Source organism: Misgurnus anguillicaudatus, chromosome 20, assembly GCF_027580225.2.
Source record: "Misgurnus anguillicaudatus chromosome 20, ASM2758022v2, whole genome shotgun sequence".
Lineage (NCBI taxonomy): Eukaryota > Metazoa > Chordata > Actinopteri > Cypriniformes > Cobitidae > Misgurnus > Misgurnus anguillicaudatus.
The window spans coordinates 26,666,997-26,680,209 of record NC_073356.2 but is presented as its reverse complement, the minus strand read 5'-3'; the positions used below and the strand labels follow the sequence as shown (position 1 = coordinate 26,680,209).

The window sequence follows — 13,213 nt, the reverse complement described above, 5'->3', positions numbered from 1 at the left end:
GTTTGTTTACTCTTTTAGATTAAAAAGTTTTAAAAATAAAATTGTACAATTAAAGTCCCCTCATACTGTAGGTACATATTGGCACCAAATGTATTATTATCTGTACCTAAGTAGTACATATTAGGACTTTTTTAAAGTCCTAAACTGTCCCTGTGACAGCGAAGGACCATTTTTGAAAAAAATTCTGACCGTGCACATACAGAGACATTTGAAATGTAGCAAACAAATAACAAAAGTATGGCTAAATGTATGGTTCCAGATATAAAAGCACTTAGAGATCACTTTTCGAGATTAAATACGCTGCATATACTTTTATATATTGAAAGTAAAAGAAAGTAAAAAGAACAACATTGTTTATGTTCATATTGCATCTGCAGCCCTGCCACTATCAGTCTTTTTATTCAGTCTGTCTCATTCATACACGCAGGTGATTTTTTACACTCCGGGTGAATGTAACTGCAGTCTGGAGCTGCATGTGGGGGTCATGCATACAACGGTAGCTAAGAGGCTCGGGTGACCTGGCTGCACAGGTGTTCAGGAAGAACGCTGTTCACGGCCAGGATTGATGATCTAATCAAGCTGTCACCATGGCGATGAGCGGCTTGGCCGAATGGGAGGTGCGGCAGGCGCATGCTTACTGTTCTCCCAAATTGGTCCTGACAAGCTGAATTGGGAAAAGGAATTTTCCCCTAAGTAATGTAGGAAACCAGTCGCACAGGCGATGCGAGAGTCATAGCTTCACCGCCACACATGCATCTTTCTTTGCCTTTGAAGGACCGAAAGAAGAAAAACTATTGCAAATAAATGCAGATGTTGGCGGAACAACAGAGGAAGATTGCCACACCAGATAGGGCCGTGACGTTTCGATTTTAAAATGTACATTGACTCAACTTCGTGTTGTTTTAAACCTGTATGACTTTCTTTCTTCTTTAAAACACAAGAGGAGAAATTCTGCATAGTGAAAGTGAATGGTGACCGAACTGTCATTCACTAACATTCTGCGAACATCTGCTTTTGCTTGAAACAACACGAGAACCCGATATTTTTGTGAAAAGGCTCGATGTAAAAATACTTAATGTGTTTTTATACTGCAGACGATGAACTTTTTCATCTCTCTTATCTTTCTCGCTTGCTCTTGCACACTTTGACGTATGCTTTGGAAAGTACATAAAATTATTGTGAGTAATCATTTGAGTAAACACATAAAAATGAAATGTGGATAATATTCGGGTAATCTAAGTTTTATGGACGGCAATTGCTTTAAACTAACAATTTTTAATTATCATTTAATTTCGGCAACGATATTAAGGCAATCCTTCACTCGGAATGCTTTATCAGTGAAATATTTCAGAAAATAAACACAGATGATTATAATACTCTTGAGCATGTGAAGAGAGGGAAAAGATGCACATGAAAAAAAAACAGATAATGAAAAGATAAACGATAGAGAGAAATGTCAGAACAAAGGACTTGGATACAAATAAATGATATTGCAATTTTAAAAAGTTATTAATGATGTCGATCCAATGCAGAGTTCATTTACTGCCTACTGCATTTAAAAACAACGCAACTTGACTCGGATTACAACAGTAAACATTTAAGCTACATCACATTTAGTAATTTACGTATTTCCACCTGTCTGCACACTCGCAGTGTGACATTTCGCGTGATGCGTATTTGATGCGTATCGCCGGCATTAATTCATTGCGCTATTTGTAAAATATACAGACGCTGCTCTTTCGAAGTTTCCGAGATTGTTCTTCTTTTGGAATGCATGATAGGATGAAACAAAGAGGTTGAAAGATCCCATTAATAATTAACGATACACTCATAACCACAGGGCTGTTACGAAAACACGCTCCTCAGCTCTTTGCATATTATTGCTCCTAAATTCTGCAACTTGACTAATTTTCTCCGCTCCTTCTCTCTTTCTTCATCCCCCCCAGTCCCTGCCTTCATATTTTTCCCAAACACACAGAGAAACCAAAGGACTCTTCTTTTAAATTACAAACATCCGGCATGTAAATGAGCCGGGCTTGCAGGGGAAGAACTTGTGGGCTCAGCGCTTTAATTTAGTTAATTATATTCAGAGAGTTTGCAGTCGTTTGAGCGGGAGCTGATGAGAGCGAGTGATCGCCCCTCTTTCTTTCTGCTCTTAGACTCTTGTAATCAAGGCCATTAAGCTTTAAAAGAGACTTTTAGAAGTGAAGCTGAAAATCAACTCCTTCAGGAGCTCAGGGCCAGTCATGCGTTTCCCCGTACCGTGTTTACGCTGCCCTTTTTCCTGGCTCTTTTCAAGTCGATGTTTTTTCGTATAAACCACTATATCATGCCATTTAATGCATCAGGCGAGTAAACGGCGGAAGAGAAAGTTTCGTCTGACACGCCTTGTGCATGTGAGAAAGTAAAATTGGCTTTTTTTGTTTTGGACAAAGTGAATCTGATGTGTGATGTCATAATCATAACACCATTACCTCATAAAAAGAGATTGTATGTGGTATAGATCACAGGACTGGTGCTCCGTTGGCTGCAGTGTCATGTTCTTGGCCTTGGACATTTTGTCCTGTTTTCTGTTATGTCACGTGCTATTTGTGTGATGTTGTGTGACAGGTGTGTCTATGTATGTGTGTGTGTACGGACACTGACCTGTGCACAGTTAATGTCAGTGTCACCTGCAGAGCTCTTGAGCATTGCTTGCTGGTCGTCATTTGTTGTACGAATAAACCCAACACATCTGATATCACTCATCTGTGACGAACAAGCCTACATAATAAAAAGTCAAAACAAGACAAAAATCATGTCATGTTTGGTGTGAAAAACTCCATCTAACGCTGTTTTTATTTTTTGTTTTAAAATTAATTGAAATAGCACATTAAATATTTATACTTTAAAAAAGTGCATTTGTAACACAGCAGGACCACTTAAAGGGATAGTTCACTTTAATGGTGCAATGTGTAATTTTTAGAAGGATCTCTTGATTGAAATGCAAAATAATATCCAAACTATATTATCAGGAACCTTTCATAATGAACCGTTATGTGTTTATTACCTTAGAATGAGGCGTTTTTATCTACATACACAGAGGGTCCCCTTACATGGAAGTCGCTATTTTGTGCCGCCATGTTTTTACAGAAGCTCTTAATGGACAAACTTTTTTACTAAGTTGTCTCTGGCGATGGCATGTTTGTCCGGTGGTGGCTACCGTAGCTTCTCTATGTGTTTCTAAAGCAAGAGGTGAGCAGCGGACTGAGCCTTTGGTTGCAATTCGCAACCTCACCACTAGATGCCGCTAAAACTTACACACTGCGCCTTTAAAATGAAAATTCTGTCATCATTTACTCCTTCTCATGTTGTTCTAAATCTGTATGAATTTCTTTTTTTCTGATGAATACAAAAGAAGATATTTTGAGAAATGACGCACACACACACACACACACACACACACACACACACACAGAGTGACCATTGACTTCCATAGTAGGAATAAAAAAATATAATGGAATTTAATGAGTATTGTCACTTGTGTGCTTACAATCATTTATCAAAATATTTTCTTCATTATTTATCACAATACTTTCAAAATATTTTTTTCTACTATGGAAGTCAATGGTCACTTTCTGCTGTGTGTTTACCATCATTTATCAAAATATCTTATGTTGTGTTCATCAGAAAAAAGAAATTCATACAAATTTAGAACAACATGAAGATGAGTAAATTATGACAGAATTTTAAAATGAACTACACTGCAAAAAATGATTTTCAAGAAAAAAATCTTATTTTTTGTTTTATTTCTGTAAAAAATCTAAAAATTCTTAAATGAAGATGCTTTTTCTTGATGAGCAAAACAACCCAAGTAAATAAGTATAGTTTTTAGACCAAAAATATCAAATTTAAGTGGTTTGTGCATAAAACAAGCAATAAAAATCTGACAATGGGGTAAGCAATTTTTTCTTGAATTTTGTTTTTAATTTAGTGTTTAAGAAAAATTGTCATGATTTTTTGCTGACCCCATTGGCAGATTTTTTTGCTTGTTTTATGCAGAAAATCACTTAAATTGTATATTTTTGGTCTAAAAACTAGACTTATTTTCTTGGGTCGTTTTGCTCATCAAGAAAAAGCATCTTAATTTAAGAATTTTTAGATATTTTTACTGAAAACAAGTCAAACATGCTAAGCATTTTTTTCTTGAAAATAATTTTTTGCAGTGTAGTGGAAGTGATTTTTTGTTGCTTACGATTATGCTTTCCCTTATACAATATTGTAACTTAAAATCCATGGAGACATAATATATCAACTACCCATAATGCAATTTTCCAACTGTGTCACATAAAGAAGCAATCTAGCATCAAAATCCTCATCTTTGATCCTCGAGCACGCTGACATTTATTATCTGTAGTTCATACCCACCGCGTTTACTTTCGGTGTTTTGAAGGGTATATTAGTTCAAAAGGCTTATTTTTCTAATGTGAAAATGGAACTAATGATGTGTGGGGGCCTTTTCACTATTACTTATGAAAACAGCGCTGAGTCCATTCCACTGTTATTATTTGGTCAGTCAATGGGACCTCTCAAAATTGCACCAAATTATGTCCAATTAAGACAAGGCCGACGCTGTCAATCAAACACAAACTTTCCCCATCATTACACACAGTTACGATGGAGACGACTGCACTTTCTCACTCACTCCTTTTTTTTCTCTTTGAATGCAAAAGAGGGGTGGAGAGTGTGAATACGATCCTGTGTACCAGATGTGTCACAATGGAGAGAACTGGTGTTTCCATCTTTCCTTTTCCCTCTCTTTCACTGACAAGATGTCACCTGCTGGCTTCTTCTCCGGTGTGGGCCGGTGCGTGCCAAACCCAGCGGCAGGTCAGCGGCGAACGCGCGCGTCGCCCCTCCAAAGCCGTGCGATGAAATTTGGCAACAAATGTCACAGCGGAGCAAAACAGCTGTTGTCTTTGCGACAAGCCAAACCCATTCTGTCTTTTTGAATTATGATAATGCAAAACAGTGTCACCCGAATCACCGGGGACGAGTCTCTATCTTTTCTCTCCTCCCATCCGACGCGTGGAGACCCCCCCATGTAATCATTTCTTTCCGGCTTCTTTCTGACAAAAACGTCAGTGGTCGACTAAAAATACCAGGTGAGGGGGGAGAGGGAATCGAGAGGGGAAAGAAAAGAGAGAAAGGGATGGCATGATAAACCAGCATCTGTGACATGGCCTCTTCTGTAATCTGTCTCGTCTCCTCACAGCATATGTTTCCAATCGCCGCCCCGCGTCCCCAGTCTCCGTTCAAGCCCTCCCAGTATGCAGCTCACACTGGTGTAGTTATCAATCATTGCGTCCAGACGAACACGACACGCACACATGCACGCTTTTCCGTCCTTTTTGTGTGTATGTGAGAAAGAGAGAGAGAACTCTTCTTTTAACGTTGGTTGAATTTGTTCCATTTAATAAGCCCTCCCCAATGACCTCTCTCTAATTAAGAGCCGGCGTGTAAGAAATACGAGCTTTAATTAATGATGAGATAAATTCTGTCTCGAGGACTGTCAGAAAATGATGACACCATGTTTTACAGTCGAAATAGAATTAGACGGGGAAAAAGGCCTGGATCCGGCTTACAGACAGCACTTTCTAATCTGTCGACCGGGGATGAGAAACCCCAGCAGTAAATAAGAGAGCAGTTCAATGTCAATCAATGTCTGCTACACTGGTAGCTGCCCGTGTACTTGTTTTCACCAAATCATGTTAACACAGACTGTATGGCTCCGCGCCATACCCGAGCGTGTTTGCGGGCAGATGAGTAAGAGAAGGAGCTTCAATGACACGACCATTAGCTGAGGTTGAAAATGAAATTTCCAGGACGTTTTCCTGCGTTTGAGGATATAGATCAGGGTTTCCTCACGTGCTAGCATTATTTGAGCGAAATTCTGAAGTTTTTTCAGACTAGTCAAGAACAAAGGGTTCAGGATAGATTGAACGCTGGTTTGTGCTGGAGGCTTATTCCATCACTTTCATAATGATGTACCACATACCCAAACACACACACACACACACACACGGAGACTGATGATGAATTGGCCTCATCTACCTCTGATGATTGTTAGGGAATCCATGTGGTGCCCAGTGTCTGCTCTCTGAAAAGACTGATACACACACACATACAAACACATATTAACACGCATGCAAAACATGATCTGCAATTCCTAATGTTTTGTGATATATTGTACGGTTAGACACAGGCTACACATCATCTAATAAAGACACAGAATGTTCTCAGTTATTCTAAACTGATTAATTCAAACAAAATGAAAAATATGTCATCATTTGTTCACCCACATGTCGTTCTTACTCCATACGCTTTCATTTTTTCAGTGTAACGCAAAAGCATACAATGAGAGGTCATATTGAATATGGCTATAAGCCCTTACCATGGTTTTACTATAGTTAAAGTGTAGCAACCATGGTTTATATATTACCAATTATTAAATCATGGTTAAAAGTACAGTATGGTTACTTGGTCAATTTTTAGTGACCATTGTAGTAATGTAGTAACCATGGTCTATTGCATGTATCTTCTACAGGGGGTCCGTGGTGGTATCACTGGTGATCCTCCAAATATTTTTTATTTTTTGGAGGAAATTAAATTAGGCATTAAAGGAATAGTTCGGCCAAAAATGAAATTAAACCCATGATTTACTCATCCCCAAGCTGTCCGAGATGCATATGTCCATCATTTTTCAGACAAACATATTTTCAGTTATTTTAGAAAATGTTTCAGATCTTTTAGTTAATCAAATGTAAAGTTACGGGGTCCACGTCCTTCAAGTCCAAAATCATCCCTCACAAAATAAATCCAGATGGCTCCACCATGATAAACAAAGGCCTTCTGAGGGTAATCCACATGGTTTTGTTGTAGAAATATCCAAATTTAAAACTTAATAAACGAAAATATCTACCCAGCAAACATCGGTCGGACGGCAATGTCGTCTCCCCGGCCAAAAAGGGGTCACCGCAGGACGGTACAAATGTTGTACTATTGGTCCGAAATTAACGTCGTCTCCCCGTCCAAAATTAGTCATGGCTGGATGGCACAAATGCACAACATGTCCTAAAATGCATTTATATACGCTTGTATACATTTGTATATGTCTATATTTGTTTGAGGTTGCATGTATTCAAAATTTTATGTACGGGTTTTAAGTATTAATGTATAGAAAAGTCAGATGACGTCGATTGGATGTTCATTTCAACTATTTTTCAACCATGATGGGACGTGACGGAGGGACGTATTTTCAACAGTAATCGGACGGCCAAATGTTTGCTGGGTATTCTCTGTATTCAGAAAAGAGTCTCAGCGTAGTGTACGCACTTTTCTGTGACGTATGACAAATTCGGAGAACGGGGACACAGAGCAGCAGCACAGAACCCTCCGTAAACTGCGTACGCTCGCATCTTGAATGCGAACGCGACAAAAATGGCGGCCTAATCGGAAGCTAGTTATTTTCGCTTATAAGGTTTTACATTTGGATATTTCTACAACAACACCGCACGGATTACCCTCAGAAGGCCTTTTTCGTCATCGTGGAGCAGTTTGGATTTATTTTGTGAAGGATGGATGCACATTTTTTGGACTTGAAGGACGTGGACCGCGTAACTTTACATTTGATTAACTAAAAGATCTAAAACATTTTCTAAAATAACTGAAAATGTGTTTGTCTGAAAAATGATGGACATATGCATCTCGGAAAGTTTGGGGGTGAGTAAATCATAGGTTTAATATCATTTTTGGCCGAACTATCCCTTTAAACAGAAATGCATTAATAGTCATATAATAGAAATTATAAAATGTCTGATTAAAATGAAGGTTTGCACATAAAATAATATAAAACATTAGTGAAATTAAGGTTTCCACATTAAGATCAATATTCAATTTAGATGTTATGTAGTATATTGTATCTGTTTATACAAAATGCTAATTTTAATATATATTTGTAATGTAACCATCATAAAGTATGTAAATCCAGTCTTCATTTGATAATGTACAGGGAGTCCTTGCTCTTCCTCTCTATACATTAAGGGGTCCTTGGTCTGAAAAAGGTTAAAGACTTCTGGTCTATTGGTTTTATTTTTAGTAAAATTGTTTTTCATTTACAAAAAAACTAAACTTCAAAAAGTACCACAAAAAATAAAGTACCCCAGAAAAATGGTAAATAAAATGGGCAGTAACCTTTAAAAAAGCACACTTTGCACCTAAAGAGTTTATATTAGTACCTCAGAGGAACATATTGGTGCCAAGGAGTGCATACTACTTCCTCAAAGGTACCAAATGTACTGTATGCATATCTGTACCTAAATGGAAAATACAGTAATACCTTTTCAAAGGGTACTGCCCCAGTGACAGCCATTTTTTACCATTTATTTTCTGATAGTGTATACAACTTATGTAATATTATTATTGTCCTCTGAAGCCATATTATATGAGGAACAGACTAGCCTTTTAGAAGTCACTTCGTCACCTGGATCAGGTCTCCTTAACCAGTTAAAATCTGTTAGAGAGCAGTTACTATAGTATACATTGCAAAAAATTACTTTCTTAGTTTTTTTGTCTTGTTTTCAGTAAAAATATCTAAAAAATTATTAAATAAAATGTATTTTCTTGATGAGCAAAATTACCTAGGAAAATAAGTCTAGTTTTTAGACAAAAAATATAACTTAAATAAATAGATTAGTAAATGAGTGTTTAAAACAAGCACAAAAATCTGCCAATTGAATAAGAAAAAATGTCTTGAAATAAATTTACTTTTTTCATAAACACTTAATTCAAGAAAAATTTTCTTATTCTTTTGGCAGATTTTTTTTGTTTGTTTGTTTGTTTGTTTGTTTTAAGCACAAATTCGCCTAAATTTTATATTTTTTTATCTAAAAACTAGACTTATTTTCCTAGGCTTATCAAGAAAATACATCTTAATTTAAGAATTTTTAGATATTTTTACTGAAAACAAGACAAAAATACTAAGTACGAAAGTCATTTTTTGCAGTATATCGCTTGATCTTGATCCATTTGCCACTTTGATCAAACCCAGGAAAATACTTGTTTTTCAAATGTAAATTAACATCTGACACAGACTATCAACTTAATAATGCATGTTTATCATACATAGACCATATGGTGCCTTTTAATATAACTCCTAGTCAATGGTCACATTTAGCATGACACTTAAAAATATTCATTTTGATAGGTTCAAAAAGAAAAGAGAGAAGGAAAACAGCCCGTTGTGGATTTGTCCCCATTTCATGTTTTTTTCCACAGACCTGCCCTCAAAAAAAGACGTTCACAACTCCATTTACTGGCAGGCAAAGCCAAGCTGACAGACGAGTGACGGTTCTGACAGGAAAGAGACGGAGAGTGAAAAAGAAAGCCACGGTGAGAGAGATGGGGAACAAGGAAGTGAAACGTTATAGGCACTCACACAAGGACCAACCTCGCAACCTGTCAATCAAAGTCTTGTCTCATCAGACACCAATCAGAAGCTCCTGGCGGGAGAGCTGTCAGTCAAGACGACACACTGCTTTTTTATGAATGGTGCCTGGCAGCAAGCTACATACACATGCCTGTTTAATCACGGATCAAAGCGAATTCACTTTGATGGATGCTATTGGTCACGAATGTGGCCTGAAAGATGGAAAAAGAAGGGGAAAGAAAGATAACACTGAATCGAAGGACTAACAGTATATCTCTTATAGGCATGCATGCATTCCTGGGATCGAACCCACAACCTTGGCATTGCAAACACTACCATCTACTAGATCTGGTGGAACCTTTGCAAAAAGACAATCTATACAGTCCAGCGTGTGTGGCCAGATCTCTGATTTCATTACTGTAAATAGTGGTTTTGGAGTGGAACCGCTGAAAGCAGCTGCCTGTGGTGGTGTCTTAAACAGTGCCAAGGGAACAGGCCATAAAGATGCGCTGATTCTTCCCCACCACTGGACGCATCGATTGAGGTCTGCGGTGAGGAGCAGGAGACAGGGAGGAGGAGTTTAGGGGGAGGCGGGGATATATCATATTTCAAGCAAGGGAATCATATTAGCCTCTGCTAAAGCATCAGAAAGACGTTTGGGTCTGGGTTAAGGTATACATTACATTTTATCAATATGTATGTTCCCCGAGACTCGAACACAGCCATGGCATTGACAGGACTAAGTGCTACTTGTTTAGCCAAAGGATTACTTAAACTATTTTTGAATTAGCTTTTTTAATTTATTTAGCAGATGCTTATATCCAAAGTGACGCTATATGTTCATGAACGACATCAAATGGAGAGTTCTTTGATAATAATATGGGAGAGCAGCAAAAGTTCTTTTTTTATGAAAAACTTAATTTTAAAAGAAAATGTTTGAGACAGAGATATATATTTTTTAAAGTAACACACAGGTGGGTCAAAATTAACACAATAGAACAAGATAGATTTTTGCGTTACACTTATTTATATTAACCTCCTTAATATGTAACTGCAAACCTATTTTATAATTTATCTTTGTAAAAAAATTATTAAATTACATTTTCATTTTACATGTTAGTTTTATCAAATGTTTCAAAAGCAACCGACAGTACAAACTTAAATTGTTGAAAATAAAAAAAATTGTAACAGTTTAAACACTATAAAATTAAATGAATTCAAATTGGATTAATATAAATTTTCAACATAATGCAACAGTATTAAAAGCGGGACAAAAGTAACAAGTGATACTCCTGACATTTAAACCATTTACTTTTATTTTGAAAAACTCTGAGAAGTCAAACTTCAGGATGTGTTATGTGTTTACACCAGCCGCGTTTGAGGCGTCAAAATCGCACTTGAACAGTTTGAATGCATTTGCGCGTCTAGAGGGCAGTAGACGCACGGAAACAGCAATTTGCGCATTTGCGCGTCTAGAGCGCAGTAGACGCACGGAAACAGCAAACATTTGACGCCCGCAAGGTGAAATCCGCTTCTTGTGGGAGGGGCAAGTGCTATGCGGTTGTCTGTTTGCAAGATGGCTGATGTTGATTGTGCATTTGTCGAGAGAGTTACCGGTTTGTATTTGGTCACCTTACTATAAGGGGGAAATATTTTTAAAAATTGGAGGGAATGCCGCGGGTCGATAAACGTCACGTGACTCAAAAGTGAAATGTGTATTTACAACTTACCAGGTTGCCCAATGTCCTCACTGACACTCTTCCAAGCGAGGTCCTTTTTATTCCTATCCTATCTCTGTGTCGTATAGCTCCGGGTGACTGCTTACGGACAATATCAAGCGTTCCTTTATGTTGAATGAGTGACTCCGGGCGGGGCTGCCGCCACAGCAGCAAGCAGGCTCCTGACTGGTTAACGCGGCGCGAAATTCCGCCAAACGTAAAATTTTTCGACTCGGGCGTCAGCCGCAAATTCGCGTCAAACTCAAAATGCACAAAAAGTAAAACTAGATGACGCCTCATTCGTGCCGGGGGACCTCCAGACGTGCGTCAACGCGTCTTCAAATTTACTTAACATTGAAATCACTCGCGCTTGATGCCTCCACCGCGGCTGGTCTGGACGCAGCATTAGAGCACTAAATAACCTGATCAGTACTTTAACACATGAAACCAGAAACACAACACGTTATAAGACCACTTTAGGAATTTACTTATCATGGTTGAAACAGCTTTCTTGAGCTACTTGCGCAAAACGGTGTGGAAATAACGCGATATTTGTCAGGTCTGTCAAAAGTTGGGTACTAAAGATGCTGTCATAGTTTGGGATGCAAATGTTATCAGGGCTCAGAGAAAATCGCTTTGTTACTTTCATCCCGCGTTAATTTCGCCCTGGTTCTTCCCTATTGTTAGCAAAGTTAAACGAAGTTAAACGCTGGGTAGTTGGGTGTATGTGTGTACAGTATGTGTGTATGTAAGATATCTGTGATGTTGTATTAAATTATTCGGTTTACAGCCGACTGAGTTTTTCTATAAACATTATAAATCCAAAAATTATATTCATTATGAAAATAAATGGAAAATAATCTCACCTCTTTAAAAATTTATTTCCACATTAAGTATTACTAAATGGCAAAAACCCTTACTTCACTTTTTTTGGTAGATTCTGTTTTCTCCATACACAAATAACAAAAACATTTCCTGTACGATATTTAAATTAAATTTTCATTTGACAGCAATGAGACTGTGTTCAAAACATTAAGATGCTACAACTTCATTAAAAGGCTCAGAATTAAAAAAAAAAAATGTCTTGCATTTTGGATATTCATATAGCCCGCACTCCAATTCAGTCAATATTTCCAAAATCTGACAAGTAAATTTAGCAATTCTTTTTCTAGTTTCCCAAGTCAACCACTTTGGTAAACAGAGCGGTTGTTTACGTCCCGTTAGACGCAGATATCAAAAACAAACCAGCACAACAAAGCCGAATTCTGATGCTCCGTTCATGTCCAAACTTTCTTTCTCTAAATCATACACATTGATAAATGTTTGTTCTGCAGCATGCTTTGAAGTGCATTCGTCTCTCTCTTTAAAAATATTTTTTCTTTTCGCAGTGATGGAAATCATGCTGACACCTTTTTTGCCTCATCAAGCTTCCCAACACAATTACATGAATTTACTTTCAATAAATTACCATCCTCTCGAACATCACTCAAAGCCGGAGCATTCGCAAACAATATGCATTATTAATTTAATTGTCACTGTTTATTTGGTTAACTTATAACTGATTTGGACAGCCACGCCTTGATAAAGCATTTAAGAGGAGTTGTAGATTTCATAAAGAACTCATAAAGTGTGGTGCGTTTGCTGTAGCCAGAGATATCATACAGAATGGAGGAGATGTACAGTAGCATTTAGATGAAGACTACATGTCAACCCTTTCCCCATTTGTGATCCAGTCTGGGAAAACCCAACCAAAGTCATTTTTTGAGACTCATACATCATCATTAAGAACATTTTGTGAAAATATCTTTAAAGTGCACCTATTTCATTGCTAAAAAACTATGTAATTTTGTGTATTTGGTATAATACAATGTGTTTGCATGGTTTATGGTTAAATAACACTTTTTTAAAAAAAAAGCTCTGTGTCCTTGATTGGCCTGCTAATCTGTACGTTGTGACGCCCTTACCATGTTTGAGAGATTCGGTCGCAATGCTAACTTACAGGCTGTAAGTCCAAAGCGGGAGAAATTAT

The 13,213-nt window shown here is 37.5% G+C and overlaps 1 long non-coding RNA gene across 1 annotated transcript in view; it reads right to left on the bottom strand.

Moving 5' to 3' along the window:
- The window catches only part of LOC141351355 (uncharacterized), a 30,766-nt gene extending 24,616 nt beyond the window's left edge, over window positions 1–6,150 (bottom strand). Inside the window, exons 1-2 of the long non-coding RNA XR_012359582.1 lie at window positions 6,094–6,150; window positions 2,647–2,763 (exon numbers count right to left, since the gene is read on the bottom strand). This is a non-coding gene — a long non-coding RNA (uncharacterized lncRNA). The remainder of the gene's footprint in view (window positions 1–2,646; window positions 2,764–6,093) is intronic.
- Between the last annotated feature and the right edge of the window lie 7,063 nt (window positions 6,151–13,213).